The sequence below is a fragment of the Melanerpes formicivorus genome, unplaced genomic scaffold (genome assembly GCF_026170545.1).
Source record: "Melanerpes formicivorus ecotype bairdi unplaced genomic scaffold, bMelFor1.0.p_v2 SCAF_80, whole genome shotgun sequence".
In the NCBI taxonomy this organism is placed as follows: domain Eukaryota; kingdom Metazoa; phylum Chordata; class Aves; order Piciformes; family Picidae; genus Melanerpes; species Melanerpes formicivorus.
The window spans coordinates 1,607,487-1,625,877 of record NW_027142432.1 but is presented as its reverse complement, the minus strand read 5'-3'; the positions used below and the strand labels follow the sequence as shown (position 1 = coordinate 1,625,877).

The following is an 18,391-nucleotide window of genomic DNA, read 5'->3' as shown; positions in this document are numbered from 1 at the left end:
GTAAGGACACTACCTCCTTTTGATCCCATCAACCCCTCGTCTTCTTGCTTTAATAATTGCCTTTACAAAATTAATTCCCCATTAACTAAATCCTTTCCTCTTGGCTCGTTTCTGATGTTGGTCTGATTTGCAGATACATCATACTGCTCTTTTTTATAGCCTTTCTGGCTCACTTGATATGGCTACAACCTGCACCTGCCTGACTGCAGGATGGATAAGCCATACAAACCAGGGTATCAGACATGGTAGAAAGATTAGAGCTGCTGTTGCACAAAGAGAGAAGAATGACACTCGTTTGACCCATGGCCCACCAGGCAACCAAAACAATGTGTCCCATTCCAGTCCTTTCCAGGTATGGATTGGTCCATGAGCTATTTTCCTGCTGTTGGTGGCTATATTTATTGCTGCCTCCCCATTGTCCTCAATCTTTAGGCACCAATCAGATGTGTGAAACTTTCCACATCCACCTCCTTCCTCAGCTAACAGAAAGTCTGGAGAGTCCATTTTGGTGCATTACCTCTCACACCTGAGTTTGGTGTTTGGCTAATAGCACAAAGTACTACTACAAAGGAAAAGTACAAAATAACAACAATAATAATAATAATAATAAAAAAGCAAATTATAAAAAAGAAAGGAAAAATATTTAATATAAAAAACAATTTAACATAATAATAATTTTTAAAAACCCAAACAAATAAACCCCATAAGGATTACTAACAAAAAATAACTATTAACAAAAAACATAAGGATTATTAGCAAAATAAAAATTTACAAAAATTTAAAATGAAAAATAAGGACAAAATATTAAACACAAAAAAGGTTAAAAAGAAAATAAAAATCGAAAAAATAAAATAAAATAAAAAAGGAAAAAATAAAATAAAATAAAATTTAAAATTAAATAAAAAAGTAATTAAAAAATTAGATTATAAAATAACATTAAAAATTAATTAATACAAGATTAAAGTATGATAAATAAAATTCAAGAAAAACTAAAAGCTATAACAAAATCAATCAATAAAAAAAGATTTAAAAGAAAAATAAAATTATCTTAAAAAATATTAAAAATTATAGACCAAAAAATACAGATAACAACAAAAGAAAAAATATTTAAAAGGCATATTAAAAACTTTAATTATATTAAAAATTAGATTATAAAAATTAAATAAAAATAATTAAAATTAAAAAATAAAAATTAATTTAAAATGTATAAAAAAATAAAATAAAAATATAAATTAAAAAATGTAAAAAATAAATTTTTTTAAAAGGTAAAAAAATAAAACCAGAACAAAATAAAATTAAAATATTAAAAAATAGATTAAAGAAAAAATTAAGATATTTAAAAAATGATTAATTTTTTAAATTGAAATAAAAATTATAGGAAATTTAAAAAATAGATTAAATAAAGCAAACATTACAAAAATAATTAAAATAGTTTTTAAAAAATAACATAAGATCAAAAAATAATAAATTTTTGAAATTGGATTAAAAATTAAAATTAAGAAAAATATTTTAAAATAAAACACTTAAAAATTAAAAATAAAATTTAAAAAAATAAAAATAATAAAAACCAAAATTTAATAAAAGTAAAAAATCTATCAAGAAAAAATCAACAAAACAAAAGAGAGGATGTATATTTTATAGCTAAGGGGGTTTAGTGATAGCAGCAAGAAATGTCTACCCCATGCCAACTGCAATCATCGCAATGAACAACGGCAGAGGAATCAAGGCCATGAGCACACAGCATTTCCCATGCAGTCGAACATCGATCACAACAACTGCTATGGTAATCTGGGATCAAAAGCATCACTCAGAAGAATGCACCACAGCACCGTGTGAGTTAGGACTGGCTGTTAGGATTGTTTAATTGTTGAGTGACTAGAGGAAACGTTCCTATGGATTTCTGTGTTACCTCACCAGTTTGCCTTAGTTTTAAATAGTTAATGGGAAAGTCAAAATTCCTTATAACACAACATGCATTCTCATTTTAGGTTAAAAACAAACAAACAAACAAAGAAAAGGCCTAGACCATGAAGTAGCCCAGGGTAAGCCAGGGATGGATCAGGACAGAGAGAAATAGAGCACTGAGAGGTGTCCTTGGTGTGCTGCACCCTTGCTCTCCCAGCCTTGCACTGCTCTCCCTATGGCTTGGAGGTTTGTCACCTCCTGCCAGCTCAGTGCATCTGTGCTTGGATCACATTGATAGAAAAATTTGGAGGTCCAAAACTTCAGGGTCTGTGCAAGTGGCAAAAGATCCCAGGATGATTCAGCATCCAAGGTTCGCCAGATCAGAGAAACACCTGATGGAAGTCAATGATCTCCACCTCTAAAAACAGTGACCCTAAAGCCAGAGCCTTGGAGCTCTCCTGGATCACAGCAGCTGTGTCCAGCATCTCCCCCACACAGACATCACTCAGGCACAACCTGCACCAAGGGCCAGCACCAAGTCAGACTTCTCCAGGCTCAGTTCTTGTGCCCTAAGAATGCCAAAGCTTTGTGAGTGTTTGCCCTGAGCTCCAGTAGAAGGGAACTGAACTCATCAATTCATGGCTCAGGGGCTGGTGCCATCGACAGGGCTTTGGGTTCCACAATCACGGACTGGTTTTCAAGGCACCTGAGCTGAAAACAACTCATGGGACACACTTGTCCCAGAGTGGGATAAGAATCCTGGGGCAGGAATTGTCAGGGCTCATTGATAGGGCTTTAAACTAGATTTGAAGGGGGATGGGGTTAATAGTCTCCTGCTGGCTGGTGACAAACAGAGGGGCAGCTCACCAGCAGTAGAGAGAAGGAGAGCTGGTAAGGGCTCTCAACTTGCTACCCTGAGGCAAGCCACGAATGATCCACCAGGACATTCTGTGGAAACCGAGGGGATTTGGCACAAGAGGAGGACAGGGCCAGCCCAGCTGAAGTGCTTCTATGCGAATGCGCGCAGCTTGGGCAATAAACAGGATGAGTTAAGTGCCACTGTGCTGCTGGGATGCCACGACATAGTGGCTGTTACTGAAACTTGGTGGGATGAATCCCATGACTGGGATGTAGGCATAGATGGGTATAAACTCTTTAGGAAGGATAGGCAGGGAAGGAGAGGAGGAGGTGTTGCCCTCTATGTCAATAGCCAGTTGGAATCAGTGGAGCTCCAACTGGGGAGGGATGATAAGCTAGTTGAGAGTGTATGGGTCAAAATTAAAGGCAGGACAGGGGAAGAAGATATTACTGTGGGGGTCTCCTACAGGCCACCTGACCAGCAGATCCAAGCAGATGAGGCCCTCCATAGGCAAATAGAAGCAGCTTCCAGGTCACAAGCCCTGGTCCTCATGGGTGATTTCAACCACCCAGACATCTGCTGGAGGGACAACACAGCAAGGCACCAGCAATCCAGGATGTTCCTGGACTGCATAGAAGACAACTTCCTCCTCCAAATGGTGGAGGAACCAACAAGAAATGGTGCTATGCTGGACCTTGTTCTCACCAACAGGGAAGGGCTGGTAAGCAATGTGAGGCTCATAGACGGCCTTGGCTGCAGTGACCATGAAGCAGTTGAATTTAACATCCTCAGGGCAATCAGGAGGAAGTATTCCAAGCTCATGACCCTAGACTTTAGGCATGCAGATTTTGATCGCTTCAGGGATCTGCTAGCCAAAGTGTCCTGGGACAAAGCCCTGGAGGGAAGAGGGACCCAGGACAGCTGGTCAGTATTCAAGGACCACCTCCTCTGTGTCCAGGAGCTCTGTGTACCAACAAAGAGAAAAGCAGGTAAGAATGCTAGGAGGCCTGCCTGGATGGGCAAGGAGCTACTGGACACACTATTACTTAAAAGGAAACTCTACAGGAAGTGGAGGGAAGGACAGGTAGAACAGGGGGAATACAAGGAAGCTGCCCGAGCAGCAAGAGTCCTGGTTAGGAAAGCCAAAGCAGAGTTTGAGTTGAATCTAGCCAGGGAGATTAAAGGGAACACTAAGAACTTCTACAGGTATATTAATGGGAAGAAGAAGACTAGGGAAGGTGTGGGCCCCCTCAGAAAGGAAAATGGTGACATGGTCACCTGTGATGAGGAAAAGGCTGAGGTACTTAATAACTTCTTTACCTCAGTCTTCACTGCAAGGGCCTCTAGCCACACTCCTGATGTTATGGAAGTCAAAGCCAGGGACGGGGAGGAAGAACTGCCCATTGTAAGTGCAGATCAGGTTCGTGATCATCTGAAGAACCTGAAAGTGTTCAAGTCCATGGGACCCGACGGGTTACACCCACGGGTACTGAGAGAACTGGCAGATGAGGTTGCTAAACCCCTCTCTATTATATTTCAAAAGTCCTGGCAGTCTGGTGAAGTCCCCACAGACTGGAAAAGGGGAAACATTGCCCCCATCTTCAAAAAGGGCAAGAAGGAGGAACCAGGGAACTACAGGCCAGTCAGTCTCACCTCTGTGCCTGGAAAGATCATGGAACAGATCCTCCTGGAGTCACTACTCGCTCAAAAGAATAGTGAAGAGGTGATTGGGAACAGTCAGCATGGCTTTGCCAAGGGCAAATCCTGCCTGACCAACCTGGTGGCCTTCTATGAGCAGGTGACAAAATTAATAGATGAGGGGCGAGCAACTGATGTCGTTTACCTGGACCTGAGCAAAGCCTTTGACACTGTCCCACACCACATCCTGGTCTCCAAACTGGTGACACATGGGTTTGATTGGTGGACCACTAGATGGATAAGGAACTGGCTTGATGGCCGCACCCAAAGAGTGGCTGTCAATGGCTCCATGTCCCAGTGGAGGCCAGTGACAAGTGGAGTCCCTCAGGGATCAGTCCTGGGACCTGTCTTATTCAACATCTTTGTGGGGGACATGGACAGTGGCATTGAGTGCACCCTCAGCAAGTTTGCTGATGACACCAAGCTGTGTGGTGCAGCAGACACGCTGGAGGGAAGGGAGGCCATCCAGAGGGACCTTGACAGGCTGGAGAGGTGGGCACAGGCCAACCTCATGAAGTTCAATAAGAGCAAGTGCAGGGTCCTGCATCTGGGTCGAGGCAATCCCAGGCACAAATACAGGCTGGGCAGTGACTGGCTGGAGGATAGCCCTGAGGAGAGAGACTTGGGGGTGCTGGTGGACAAAAAGCTCAACATGAGCTCTCAGTGTGCACTTGCAGCCCGCAAAGCCAATCAGATCCTGGGCTGCATCAGGAGAAGTGTGGCTAGCAGGTCGAGGGAGGTGATCCTCCCCCTCTACTCAGCCCTGGTGAGACCCCACCTGGAGTACTGTGTCCAGTTCTGGAGCCCCTATTACAAGAGGGATGTGGAGGTGCTGGAACGTGTCCAGAGAAGGGCCACGAGGATGATCAGAGGGCTGGAGCACCTCTCCTATGAGGACAGACTGAAGGAGTTGGGGCTGTTCAGTCTGCAGAAGAGAAGGCTCCGAGGTGACCTAATTGTCGCCTTCCAGTATCTGAAGGGGGCCTACAGGAAGGCTGGGGAAGGACTTCTCAGGATCTCAGGTAGTGATAGGACTAGGGGGAATGGAATGAAGCTGGAGGTGGGGAGATTCAGGCTGGATGTGAGGAGGAGGTTCTTCACCATGAGAGTGGTGAAACCCTGGAATGGGTTGTCCAGGGAGGTGGTCGAGGCCCCGTCCCTGGGGGTGTTTAAGAGCAGGCTGGATGAGGCTCTGTCCAGCCTGATCTAGTGTGGGGTGTCCCTGCCCATGGCAGGGGGGTTGGAACTAGATGATCCTTGTGGTCCCTTCCAACCCTGAATGAAACTATGAAACTATGAAACTCCAGGGCACCCTCTGCCAGCCACCTCTCCACCACTCTGTGTCTTTGGACAGACACCTTTGTTGTCACCAGGGGCAAGGTTTCTATCTTGCACTGGACCCAGCCAGCTCTGTCCCTCTGTCTGTGTGCTTGGTGCTTCTCTCCAGGCACAGCCATAGAAATAGATTTGAATTCAGGATCCCTTGCAGTCAGTCAGGGTCAGCCTTGTCCTTATCCACTCTGTCATTCAGAGGCTCTTGGATTAGAACACATTCTGCTGAATCACCTTGTAAGCCCCAGGTGGGCAGTGACAGCAATGGGGAGGTTGGGGAAGGTGAGGAGCAAAGTTGTCCATTCAATGTCAGACTGAAGGACAGATGTTCCTGCAAGTGCAGATGTCCTGCTGAGACAGCCTGGGTCAGTGTCACTTGGGGAATTATCATCTCTGCTCTGAACTGAAATGGAGTAAAATATTTTATCTTTGACATACAAAATTGAGCTTTGTGAGGTGCACTTTGAAATCCTGAAGAGGATTGCAGAGACACAAACATCTCCTTAGGGCACTTGGGACTCATTGCAGGAACCTCAGGTACTGAGAGGAGACTGAAGAAACTTCTCCAGAAGTCAGAAGGAAAACACAAAGTGCCTTGAAGCACTGATTGGCCCCACTGAGGGGCATTACCAACAAAGCCTCCCAAGGGCTCCTTAGAGCAGCTCAGTGGAGGCCATGATTGCAGCAGACAAAGGCAAAGTGCAGGAGAGCAAACTCTGGGTTTGGTTTATGGAGCAGAAAGGCCAAACCCTGACCACAGTGCCTGGGCAGGTAGATCCTGTCCTTCATGTATGGGTCAGGGCTCCTCACGTGCTGTGGGCTGTGGGGTTTGTGATGCTGAGAGAAGGACAAGGGGATGACAGTCCCCAGCCTTCCTGGGGGTGTTTAAGGAAGCACTGAGGACCCCCTGGTGCCTTAGGAAGTCTCCTCACAGCCCTTGGTGGTGGTGGATGACTGCCATAGTCAAGAAGGCAAAGCCTTGGGTTCTCCTGATGACTTCCAGCCTTGCCAGTGCCCATTGCCATCCCCACCACAGGTTGTCCTACACTGTCCCCCACACTGGGTTTGGTTTCAGCAACAGAAAGGCCAATCCCTGACCACAGAGCCTGAGCAGTCAGATGCAGAGAGGCTCAAGCTAAAGTTTCATCTCCCTGGCCTTGGTGGCAGAGGCAACTGCCATAGACAGGAGGAGAAAGACCTCAGTCCTGCTGAGGTTTCATCCTTGCAGATGGTGCTACATTGCCCCATGCCTGCAGCTCTTTCCCTTCATGCTCTTGACATCCATCTTGCTTTCTAGCAGCTCTCACCATGACATTTCTGTACCCTCCCTGCTCTGTCTCTGCTCTCCATGGCCATTTCTTGAAACACAGAGCCAGGACATCTTGGACCACAAAGAATCCCCTTTGGGTGGCTTTTCTTTATCCTCACCTCCTGTACACTCTGAGGAGCAAGAGAGGATCTGCCTGGCCTCAAACCAGGACACCTCCACTCTGAACCCTGAAATTTGCACTCTATGGAGGTTGTCTTCCTGTCCCACAGTCACTGGAAGCTGCATCATTCCCAGATTTCAAGCATGTGCACATTGCATCTTTAGTGCCCTGAGCTTGTATTTCACCAGGTTACAGAAGCCCCAGTCCCTCAGGCTCTCCACCCCAGTCCTTGCAGATATCTTCTGAAGCTTCTCAGGCTCTTCAAAAGTCCTTCAGAGCAGAAGTCCCAAAGCCAGACACCAAGAATCCAGATGTGGTCACAGCAGTGCTGAGTGCAGGGGAGGACAACCTCTGTGTCTGCATGGCCACACTCCTCCTGCCACAGCCCAGCTGCACTTGGCCTTCTTCACTCTGCTCAGGCTCTGCTCCAGCCTAGGCCATTGGGAACGGTCCCTACCAGAGGCCTTTCTGCCTGGGGAACCTCCAGCTCCAAAGCAACAGCCAAGGCACCTCCCTGCTGCTGCCTCTCAGCTTGGCAGGCACAAGGGATGGCAGTGTCCTCAGCCCAGCCCTAGGCCTGCTGCTGGCCAATGACACAAAGGGATTGGAGTTTGCAGTGAGCTCACACTCACCTTCTGGCCATGTGGCTCCTCCTGCCCTAGGAGCTTCTCAGCCATCCCTGATGTCCCAATGCTGGCTCAAGGCCTCAGCCTGCTTGTGGCCTGGCAGCTAGTATCTACTTGGAGGAGACAGAAGGATGCAGTTTGTGTTGGATATGGCCCAACCTATACTGAGAGGGCTTACATCACACTGCCAAAGGAGGATCACCTAGGGCAGGTCACTCAGGAATGCAGGCAGGCAGGTCTGAAAGTCTCCAGAGAAAGAGACTACAACCTCTCTGGCAACCAGCTCCAGGGCTCCAGCACCCTCACAGCACAGAATAATCTCCTCATGTGGAGGTGGAACCTCCTGTGTTCCATCTCGCATCCATTGTTCCTTGTCCTGTCACTGGGCACCACTGCCAAGAGCCTGGCACCTTCCTCTGACACCCCCCTCTGATATTGATAGACATTGATCAGATCCCCTCCCAGGCTTTTTCTCTCCAGACTAAGCAGCCCCATGGCTCTCAGTCTCTCTTCACAGCAGAGATGTTCAAATCCCTTCATCTTCCTTCTAGCCTCTGTTGGACTCTCTCCAGCAGATCTCTCTCTTCACCTGGGGAGCCCCAAACTGCAGGGATCCAGTTTGCACAGGAAGGGCCCAGTCTGTACCGGGACAGGATTAGGGTTTCAGAGTGTACTGGGACAAGGCTCAGTGTTACTGGGAGAGGCCATGGGGTCAGCTTTTACTGGGGGGGGGGGGGGGGTGTCAGAGACACTACTAGGAGGCACCAGGGGGAAAGACAATGCAGTTTGTGGTGGCACATGGCCCAGTCAAGACTGGGAGGGGACCATGAGATCTGATTTCTACAAGAAGAGGTTGCAGAGTGAACTGGGATGGGTCCAGTTTGTCCTGGGAGAGAGCACAATGTGTGCTGAGAGGAGGTCTGTGGATGCATTCTGTCCTGGGAGGGAGTTCAGTCTGTTCTGGGAGGGGCTCAGCATATCCATTTTGCACTTGGAGGGATCCAGGTGGTACTGGGAGGGGGTGAGGGGATCCAGTTTTACTTCATTGAGGCTAAATCCATATTGGGATCATAGAATCACAGAATGGTCTGGTTTGGAGGGACCTCCAAAAGTCATCCAGTCCAATCCACTCTGCAGTCAGCAGGGATATCCTCAACTAGATCAGGTCGCCCAGAGCCCTCTGCAGCCTCACCTTGAATATCTGCATGGATGGGGCCTCAATCACCTCCATGGGCAACCTGTTCCAGTGTTCCACCACCCTCATGGTGCAGAACTTGTTCCTCACATCCAATCTAAATCTGCTCTGCTCTATTTTAAAGCCATTGTCCCTGGACCTGTCCCTGCAGGCTTTGAAAACAGTCCCTCTCCAACCAGTACCATTCAGGAACTGGCAGGCTGCTACTAGGTCTCCCCAGAGCCTTCTGCAGTCTGGCCAACCCCAGCTCCCTCAGCCTGTTCTCATAGAAGAGGTGCTCCAAGCCCCTGACCATTTCTGTGTCCCTCCCCCAACCTGCTCCATCAGCTCCATGTCCTTCCTGTGTCAAGTCTTCAGAGCTGGATGCAGTACTCCAGGGAGGGTCTCACCAGAGCATCATAAAGTGGCAGCATCCTCTCTCTCCATCTCTGGCCATGCTGCTTTGAATGCAGCCCAGGCTGCCCTTGGCCTTCTGTGCTGCAAGCTCATACTGCCCGCTACTGGCCAGCATCTCCCCCACCAGCACCCCCAAGACCTTCTCCTCAGGGCTGCTTTCTATCACCTCCTCCCCCAGCCTGTATTGATAGTGAGGATTGCTCCAGCCCAGCTGCAGGATCCTGCTCTTGCTCTTGTTGAACCTCATGAGGGTCACCTGGGCACCACATCTCCAGCTTGTCCAGGTCCCTCTGGATGCCATCCTGTCCCTCTGGCATCTCAACAGCACCACTCAGCTTGGTGCCATCTGCACACTTGCTGATGGTGTCTCCATCCCTCTGTCTATAGCACTGATAAAAATATGAAACAGCACAGGATGGGATGAGTGGAATCAGTTTTTCCTGGGACAAGGCCTGGGCTGTACTTGGAGATGTTAATGGGAGCCAGTTTGAACTGGGAGATGGCCCAGACTGGACTCTGGTGTGATTAGGGTATGGACTGTGACAGGGCCCAGCTTGTAGTGGGAGGGTTGAAAGGAACCCAGTATGTACTGGGATGAGTCCCAGACTGTACTGGGATGTGTCCAGGGGACACAGATTGTGCTGGGATGGTTTCCAGTCTGCCTGGGAGGGAGTAAATGGATTCAGTTTGTACTGTGAGGGGTCCTAATCTGGTCCTGGAAAGAGTTCAGGTGGTGAAGCTTTTCCAATGGGCAGGCACAGTCTATACTGGGAAGGAGTCCTGATATCTGATTTCAGCTTCAACTTTGCTGTGGGATGAGACCCTGTCTGTACTGGAAGGAGATCAGGAGATGCAGTTTGCACTGGGATGGTCCCCAGTCTGCACCGGGTGATGTCATTGGATCCAGTTTTTGGGACAGGTCTTGGACTATACAGGAATGGGATCAGGACACCAGTTTGGACAGGGCCCTGTCTGTACTGGGAGAGACTCAGGAAATGCAGTTTGTACTGGGAGGGGGCACAGTCCATACTGGGTTGGAATCAGAGTACACAGCTAACTTGTGGAGAGATGCAGTAGGTACTGGGAGGGGACCAAGATGATCCAATTTGTGCTGGGATGAGGCCAGGTCTGTACTGGGATGTATTAAAATGATCAACTTTGTACTATGTGAAGACAATAACACAGCTTATACTGGAAATGGGACTGGACCCAGGCTGCAGTGCTAGAGGACAGTAGGATACAGTTTGTACTGGGATGAGGCCACATCTGTACTGGGAGGGGTTAAGGAGACCATGTTTGGACTGAGTCTGTACTGGAAAGGGGTCAGGGTATCCAGTATGGATTCTGAGGAGTAGCAGTCTGTAATGGGAGGGGGTTGGGGAATGAAGGCATGAGGAGGCCTCCTGTTCTGATGGCAGTGCTGCTCCGGAGCCCAGTTCTAGTACCAGGAGCAGCCCTGGTCTGACTACATTCCCAGCACCCCCTCAAAGCAGAAGCACAGTGCTCCTGCTCCAAAGAGAACTCAGATCCTACCCAACACAGAGGCTCAGCAGGAGAAGGTGGAAGGGAAGAAAGAGCACCTGAGGACAGCCCAAGCTCTGGGGCTCCATGGCACTGCTGCTGTGCTGGGACTCTGCCCCTCCACCTCTGCACACAGGCACTGCCCTGCAGGTCCACAGACACCTTGGAGGAAGGAACTCAGAGAAATAACTCCCTGCAGGGTCCTTTATTGTGTTGACCACCCATGGATCACAGCTCCTCATGTCTGCAGCCTCTGGGTCACAGCAGACAGGACAACACTGAACCAGAAATGGTCTGAAGAAAGACATTTGTGTGAGAACAACATTCTCACAAGGGCAACAGCAACAGCAGCAGCCAGAACTCCAGCAGCCAGGCTGGGCCGGCACTGAGTGGCATCAGAACTGCTCTGCAGGAGAAGACAAAGAGATTATTGCTTCTGAAAGCATCCAGGGATCAGTTGGCTGAGGGCAGCCTTGAGCTCCTGGTTCCTCAGGCTGTAGATGAGAGGGTTCACTGCTGGAGGCACCACTGCGTACAGAACTGACACCACTAGATCCAGGGATGGGGAGGAGATGGAGAATGGCTTCAGGTAGGCAAATGAGGCAGTGCTGATAAACAGGGAGACCACAGCCAGGTGAGGGAGGCAGGTGGCAAAGGCTTTGTGAGAGGGAATCCTCAGCACTGCCCTGAAGATCTGCACATAGGACACCACAAGGAACACAAAACAGACAAATGCTAAAGACCCACCAATGACAATTACCCAAATTTCCCTGAGGTAGGATGTGGAGCAGGAGAGCTTGAGGATCTGGGGGACTTCACAGAAGAACTGGTCCACAGCCTTGCCCTGGCAGAGGGGCAGGGAAAATGTATTGGCTGTATACAGCAGAGCATAGAGAACCCCACAGGCCCAGGCAGCTGCTGCCATGTGGAGACAAACTCTGCTGCCCAGGAGGGTCTCATAGTGCAGGGGTCTGCAGATGGCAATGTAGCGATCGTAGGACATGGTGGTGAGGAGAAAATACTCTGCTGTCATGAAAAAGACAAACAGAAAGACCTGAGCAACACATCCTGCATAGGAGATGTCCCTGGTGTCCCTCAGGAAATTGGTCATGGATTTGGGGACAGTAGTGGAGATGGCACCCAGGTCAAGGAGGGCAAGGTTGAGGAGGAAGAAGTACATGGGGGTGTGGAGGTGGTGGTCCCAGGCTATGGTGGTGATGATGAGGCCATTGCCCAGCAGGGCAGCCAGGTAGATGGCCAGGAAGAGGCAGAAGTGCAGGAGCTGAAGCTGCCTTATGCCTGGGAATGGCAGGAGGAGGAAGTGGGTGATGGAGCTGCTGTTGGCCACGTGCTGCCTCTGGCCATGGAGACCTATCCAAGGAGGGAAAGGCAGTGACAAGTTAGGGCATACTTCTCTCTCAGCATCATTGTAACCTCCCTCCCTGAGCCGTATGAGGAATGGATCAGCTCAGTCTCTATCACTACCAACCCATAGCAGAGTTCATCATATCTTCAAATGCAGAAGGGACCCAGAATTACCATGAAGATTCCTCTGGTGTCAGAATAGAAAGTGACCAACAGCCCAATCCCAGAGAACAAGAGTCCCGTTGCGGGGGGTTGAAATTTCCTCCATCATTAGCTTTGCCAGAGCAGCTCAGTTAGAAGCAAATGAAGCTGTATTGACAAGCAAGAGCTACACTCTACAATGGATTGCAATGAACAGGTACAAAATATCCAGGAATGACAATATTAGACAGGTATCAAATGACACGAAACCCCCCTGGTCAGAGACCAGGGAAGCTGTTCCACTGCCCCTACTCTCTAACCTCCTGTTCCAAGAGAGAAAGGAGGACTGGTGACAGAAAAAAAGCAGTGGGTTAGACTTAGCCAAGAGCAGCCAAAGCAGGTGATGTCTCCCGAGTGAAGCAATACAGCTGAGATCAGAAGAGAAGAGAGAGAATTGTTATGGTACAGCTCCTCTGATTCCAGATATTTATCCAATGAATTTGTTTAGAATAATCTTTTCTTTTCCTTTTTACACCCAGTAGTGATCTATTTATTTTGTTTCTACTTATCTGCTCAAAATCTGTAACTAAATTTTAAAGGCATTGCCTAAAACCACCACACCCATGGAGAGGTGGAGAAACAGGGAGCAGGCCTGCAGTGCTGCAGAGACAGTGAAGGGAAGAGAGAAAGGCAGAGGGGCTGGGGGTGAAGCCTTCTCCTTACCCAGCTCTGCTCACTGCTGCTCACAGGATGGAACTGAAGGGCTTTGGTCCTCCTTCTGTGTGCACACTCCAGGAGCCTTCAGCTGAGCATCAGCTGCTGAGATGGAGATGCCTGCAGGAGCTACAGCTGCAGTGTCCTGCACCCACAGCCTCACTGTGTCAGTGACTTCTCATGTGAGCTCTCAGCATCCTCCCAGTCCTGGCCACCTTGAAGCTCTCTCTGCCTTCCTCATCTCCCTGAGATCCTCTGGCAGTGTCCTCAGCCCTGCTGTGCTGTGCAGAGGAGCTGTTCCTGGCCAGAGCTGTCTCTTGCAGAGCTGTCTGCTTGCCAGCAGCAATCTCCAGGCCAGGAGCCTGGCCCAGCTCAGCAGCTCAGGACCAGCCCAAGGCATTTAAAGGAGACCTCTGGTGGCTTTGGTGCTGAGTCCATGAACCTCAGAGACTGAGAAGATGATGAAACCTCTCCAGAAGTGAAAGTCAGATTCAAACTCTGAAGTTTCTTCTACTGTTAATGGGTCCCAGTGAAGCATACTGGGAAAGGGTCTCCAGGGTCTGGTTAGAGCAGAAGGAGACAGTGGATGCAAGGGAAGCTTCACTGGAGGCACTGAAGCATCTCCAGGCTGTGGTGAGAGCAGAGAGCTGAGGCAGTGCTGACAGGTCAGGACAAGCAGCTCAAGGTGGCTCTGCTGCTGAGCAAACCTGGAGGGGTTCCACTGATCCAAAGGGCCAAGCCCTGACCTCCAGCACCTGTCAAGGCAGATCCTGTCCCTCACCTGTGGCTCAGGGCTCTGCTGGGTGCAGTGGGGAGTGAGGATGAGCAGTGACCAGGGTGGGAACTTGTCAGGTTTTACTGTGGTTTGCCTCTGAAAAGTAATGAAATGTACCTTTAAAAATACTTTTGATCAGATGCTTTGTGCAATAAAATCCTCTCCAATTAGCTGCAGAAACCTTGGCAATAATTAGAGGTTCAGCAGTATTTAATGAGCTCCATGGAGTATTTGGGGCTGATTACATCATCCTCAGGTACTGCCAGGAGACTCTGCCAAGGTACTGCCAAGAAGCCTCTCAAGAAGTCCAAGTCAGAAGAAAACTTCAAAGTCCCTTGAAGCACTGATTGGCCTCACTGAGGCTTGTTACTGACAAAGGCTCCCCAGGGACTCGTTAGAGCAGCTCGTTAGAGGCCAGGATTGCAGGGAGACAAAGGCAAAGTACAGGGCAGAAAAACTTGCCTTTGTTCTAGGAAGCAGAAAGGCCAAGCCCTGACCACTGCCCTTGCAATAGAAGAACCTCAAAGCCTCAAAGCCAAGTTTCTCCTCACAGGCCTTGGTGGCAGAGGCAACTGCTGGAGCCAAGGGGACAAAGGTCTTGGTCCTGTTGAGCCTCTGAGCCTTGCCAGAGCCCTTGGCCATCCCTACTGCAGCCTCTCCTGCATTGTCGCATGCCTGCAGCTCTTTCCCTTCAGGCTGCTGACACCAATCTTGCTTCCCCACCCAGCTCTCCTCCTGCCATTTCCATCCCTTCCCTGAGCTGTCTCAGCTCTCCCTGCCATTTCCTGACACCTCTGGATTGCCTCATGCATAGCAGCTCTGCCCTTTGAGGGACATTTCTTTTGCCTCATCTCCACTCTGAACCTTCCAAGCTGTACTTTGTGAAGGTTTGGGGAAAGTCTGAGCACAGCTGGTGACCAAATCAATGTCTTGTGATAAAACCAGGAGATTCCAAAACAGGCAGTGAAAGGTGAGGAGAACTTCTCCTGGCTAGCTGATGGAAGGGAAAACTCAAGGTTCTCCAAACAAGCAGGAGGAAGAAGTGATTCAGAGAACTGGAAAAACTCAACAGCTAAGGCTGTGCAGTGTTGGTGGCTGAGAAAAAGGATGACACCAAGATGTGCTCAAGCACCAGCCCCCAGCAGAGGCCACTTGATTCATACACATCATGGCTTATATCTTTTTCTTTCTGTGTCCATGTGCCCTTTGTACTCAAGTGATTGGTTTAGGCTTGGTGTCCAGGCACCTCTCTCCCCCTTTTGGTAGCCTGGGGAGTCCTCTCTGTTTCTTCCTTTGTTCTTCACTGATCTTCTTTCCTGGAGTTGTTTACATTTCTGAGTCAAGGGCAGAGCTCTGCTTTGTTCAAGGTTAAAGCTGCCCATGGCCACCTGCTTTATCTACAATTCCTCCTTTTTGCCCAGGGCTCATTCTCTTCTGCAGGGCCCTTTGCAGACATGAGAATGAACAGGACACTGCCAACACCAGGATTGATCCAATCAGCAATATTCCCAACCCAGTTTGTAATACTCTCATGTCTATGTTTAGAATGATCACTTCAGTGTGTACAACACAGACCATCAAATTCTGTCCAGCCCTGACCGTGAGCTGGTAACAACGAACCAACAGCAGCTCGATTTTGCAGCCAGGCATGGCTGACACTGTCCTCATCAGTGGCTCATTCAAGCAACACTTTTGATGCTTCCTTGTCTTGTTTTGCAACCCAAGATGCCAGTTCCCTTAGCTGAGCTGGTGCTTTGCTGTAGCAATTTGAAGCAAGATTATCCTGGCTGCTATGTGTTCAGCTTTGTTCTTCATACCTCCATGATCATCTCATTCAGCTGTTAGGCTAAGCCTGCATGGCTTTAAGGCAAAGGGAGTGTGATTAAAGATCATAGTACTAGATCAGCTCCAGATCTGTGCTGCAGGTACACACAGCTGTCTGCTTGTAAGGTCCCTGAAATATCTAATTCTTGAGGCTCTAATGGGGCAAAGAGCAAATTATCATCCCACATGTCCTGATGCTCAAAACACCTTACTGTTTGTTACAGTTTGAGCTGGGTGCCCCCCTGCAGTGTTTACTTCCTGTGTCCAGAAGTCCAGCCCAGAGGGGTGGACACAGGAAGTTATGTAGTATTTCATACCACAATCCTTTGCACCACTATAAGATGCAGTGCGGAGTCTAGCACTTTCTCTTTTCTTCCTCCTCCGTCAGCCGGTAACTGGGGGAGATGTCTCCTGGCTTTGGGCCTGGCTAGGCCCAAGGCCACGGGGGGATGGGCAGTCTCAGATCTGGCCAGCTGAGACTAGCCTAGCAGTGGGAGGGGGAAGAAGGAGCCCTGGGGGTCTCGGATGTACCCTCAGGTGGGGATGGGGTCTCTCTGGGTCTGCTTTGGGATTTTTCTTTGTCACTCTGCTTTTGCTTTTCTGTAAAAGTTCACTGCTTTCTATTTAAACTTTCCATCACTTTTGCAATCTGTTTGTCTGAGTGTTTATTGTTGCCAGGGGTGGGGAAGGGGGCTGCCTCAAGCCAGCACATTCTTGGTAGCAGAGGATGGTTAAGGTGGGCAGAGGATCTGCCCCCAACCCCTTTTTACATTTTTGGCGAGCCAGGCAGGAGAAGGAGTTGGTTATTGTGGCTACTCTGCAGATCGGATTGCAAAAGATAAGAGAGTTTAAATTTAGTTCTGGGCGTCGTTTTGGTCTTCTGGCAGTTGGGGGTTCAAGTGTTGTTGTTGGGGCGACTGTGTTAAGTTCTTGTGGATTTCAGGGGGACACCTGGTGCGTGACCGGTGGCACAGAGTCCCTCCTATTTCAAGCAGGGGTGGTTCTTAACCATCGGAATGGGGGCACCGCTTGAGAATGCAGGACCTGCCTTCCTTCACCTTTATTCTCTGCGGAGCGGTAAAAGCGGCAGGGAGTGAAGTGGGGGAGGAGCAGTGGCGAGCAGATCAAAGTCAGGTCCGCTCTCGCTGCGGGGTAGGGCCAGCCGCGGCGAGCGGGCGAGCTCGGCTCCCTATGGGCAAACGGGGACTCCAGCTGAAAGCTGTTCTCAAGGGCCCTGAGGACGTGCTCATGGCTTTTGCTGGAGGAGGCGTTTGAATGCCCGAGGGGTGGAGGCGATTTTGATTCTGTACCGCGGCGGCAGAGGTGGGCGGAGCCCTGCTGTGCGCTCGGAGCGGCGGCGGCGGTCCCCGGCCGTCCACTTGAGCTGCGGTGGCGGCGGGACTGGCCGTGCGCTCGGGCTGCGGCGGCGGTGAGCACAGCCGTGCGCTCGGAGCGGCGGCGGCGGTGAGCACGGCCGTGCGATCGGGCTGCGGCAGGGCCGGCCCTAGTCTCTTCCCCAACCTTTTCGGATGAGTTCCGAAAATGGCGCCGAGCACCTGGCTCCACCTCCCTTCTTCTCACTAGGTTGTGGTGCAGCCCCTCCCTCCGCCAGGGGAGGGTTGTGTTTTGGATGCTGTCACGTCTCGGTACGCGAACGCCTAGCGGGAAGGCGGTGTACTGTGACATGCATCTGTAGAGCCTTGGGCCGCGGCTGAAGGCGGTCAGCACTGGGCTTGGGATAGGTCCGTGCAGGGTTGTGAAAGGCTCAGCGTGCTGTTTTCCTGGAGGGGTGGAGAAGCAGTTAGAGCCTGATTGTTCTGACTGGCTTGCCCCAGGGGTGGAAATATGCCGCTGAGTAAATAGAGATGGGAATAAAGGTTTGGTTGAGAAGTTGTGAGGTTCTTTCCAGGTGACCAGGATGTCCAACGGATCCATGAAGAGCTTGCACCGCAGAAGAGTGAACTCTGCATTGCTGAGAGGTTCTACTAGATGAGGGAAGAAGAACTGGAATGGACTGACACTAGAGCCTGAATGAGAGACTGTTTGGGTGGACGCCCAGATGAAGATATGGACTTCGCCGAACATGTCATGAGAAGATTTCTGATTTAATTATGTGTTTGGGTGCAAAGATTGTGGTATGAAATAAGGGGTGGTATGTTACAGTCTGAGCTGGGTGCCCCCCTGCAGTGTTTACTTCCTGTGTCCAGAAGTCCAGCCCAGGGGTGGACACAGGAAATTATGTGGTATTTCATACCACAATTCTTTGCACCACTATAAGATCCAGTGCGGAGTCTAGCACTATCTCTTTTCTTCTTCCTCCGTCAGCTGGTAACTGGGGAGATGTCTCCTGTCTTTAGGCCTGGCTAGGCCCAAGGCCACGGGGGGATGGGCAGTCTCAGATCTGGCCAGCTGAGACTAGCCTAGCAGTGGGAGGGGGAAGAAGGAGCCCTGGGGGTCTCGGGTGTACCCTCAGGTAGGGATGGGATCTCTCTGGGTCTGTTTGGGATCTTTCTTTGCCACTCTGCTTTTGCTTTTCTGTAAAAGTTCACTGCTTTCTATTTAAACTTTCCATCACCTTTGCAATCTGTCTGTCTGAGTGCTTATTGTTGC

General features: G+C 49.6%; 1 protein-coding gene across 1 annotated transcript in view; it reads left to right on the top strand.

Moving 5' to 3' along the window:
• LOC137454317 (zinc finger protein 850-like) overlaps nt 1-18,391 on the top strand; it is a 291,247-nt gene that overhangs the window by 218,200 nt on the left and 54,656 nt on the right. The gene's annotated exons all lie outside the window — the stretch shown is intronic.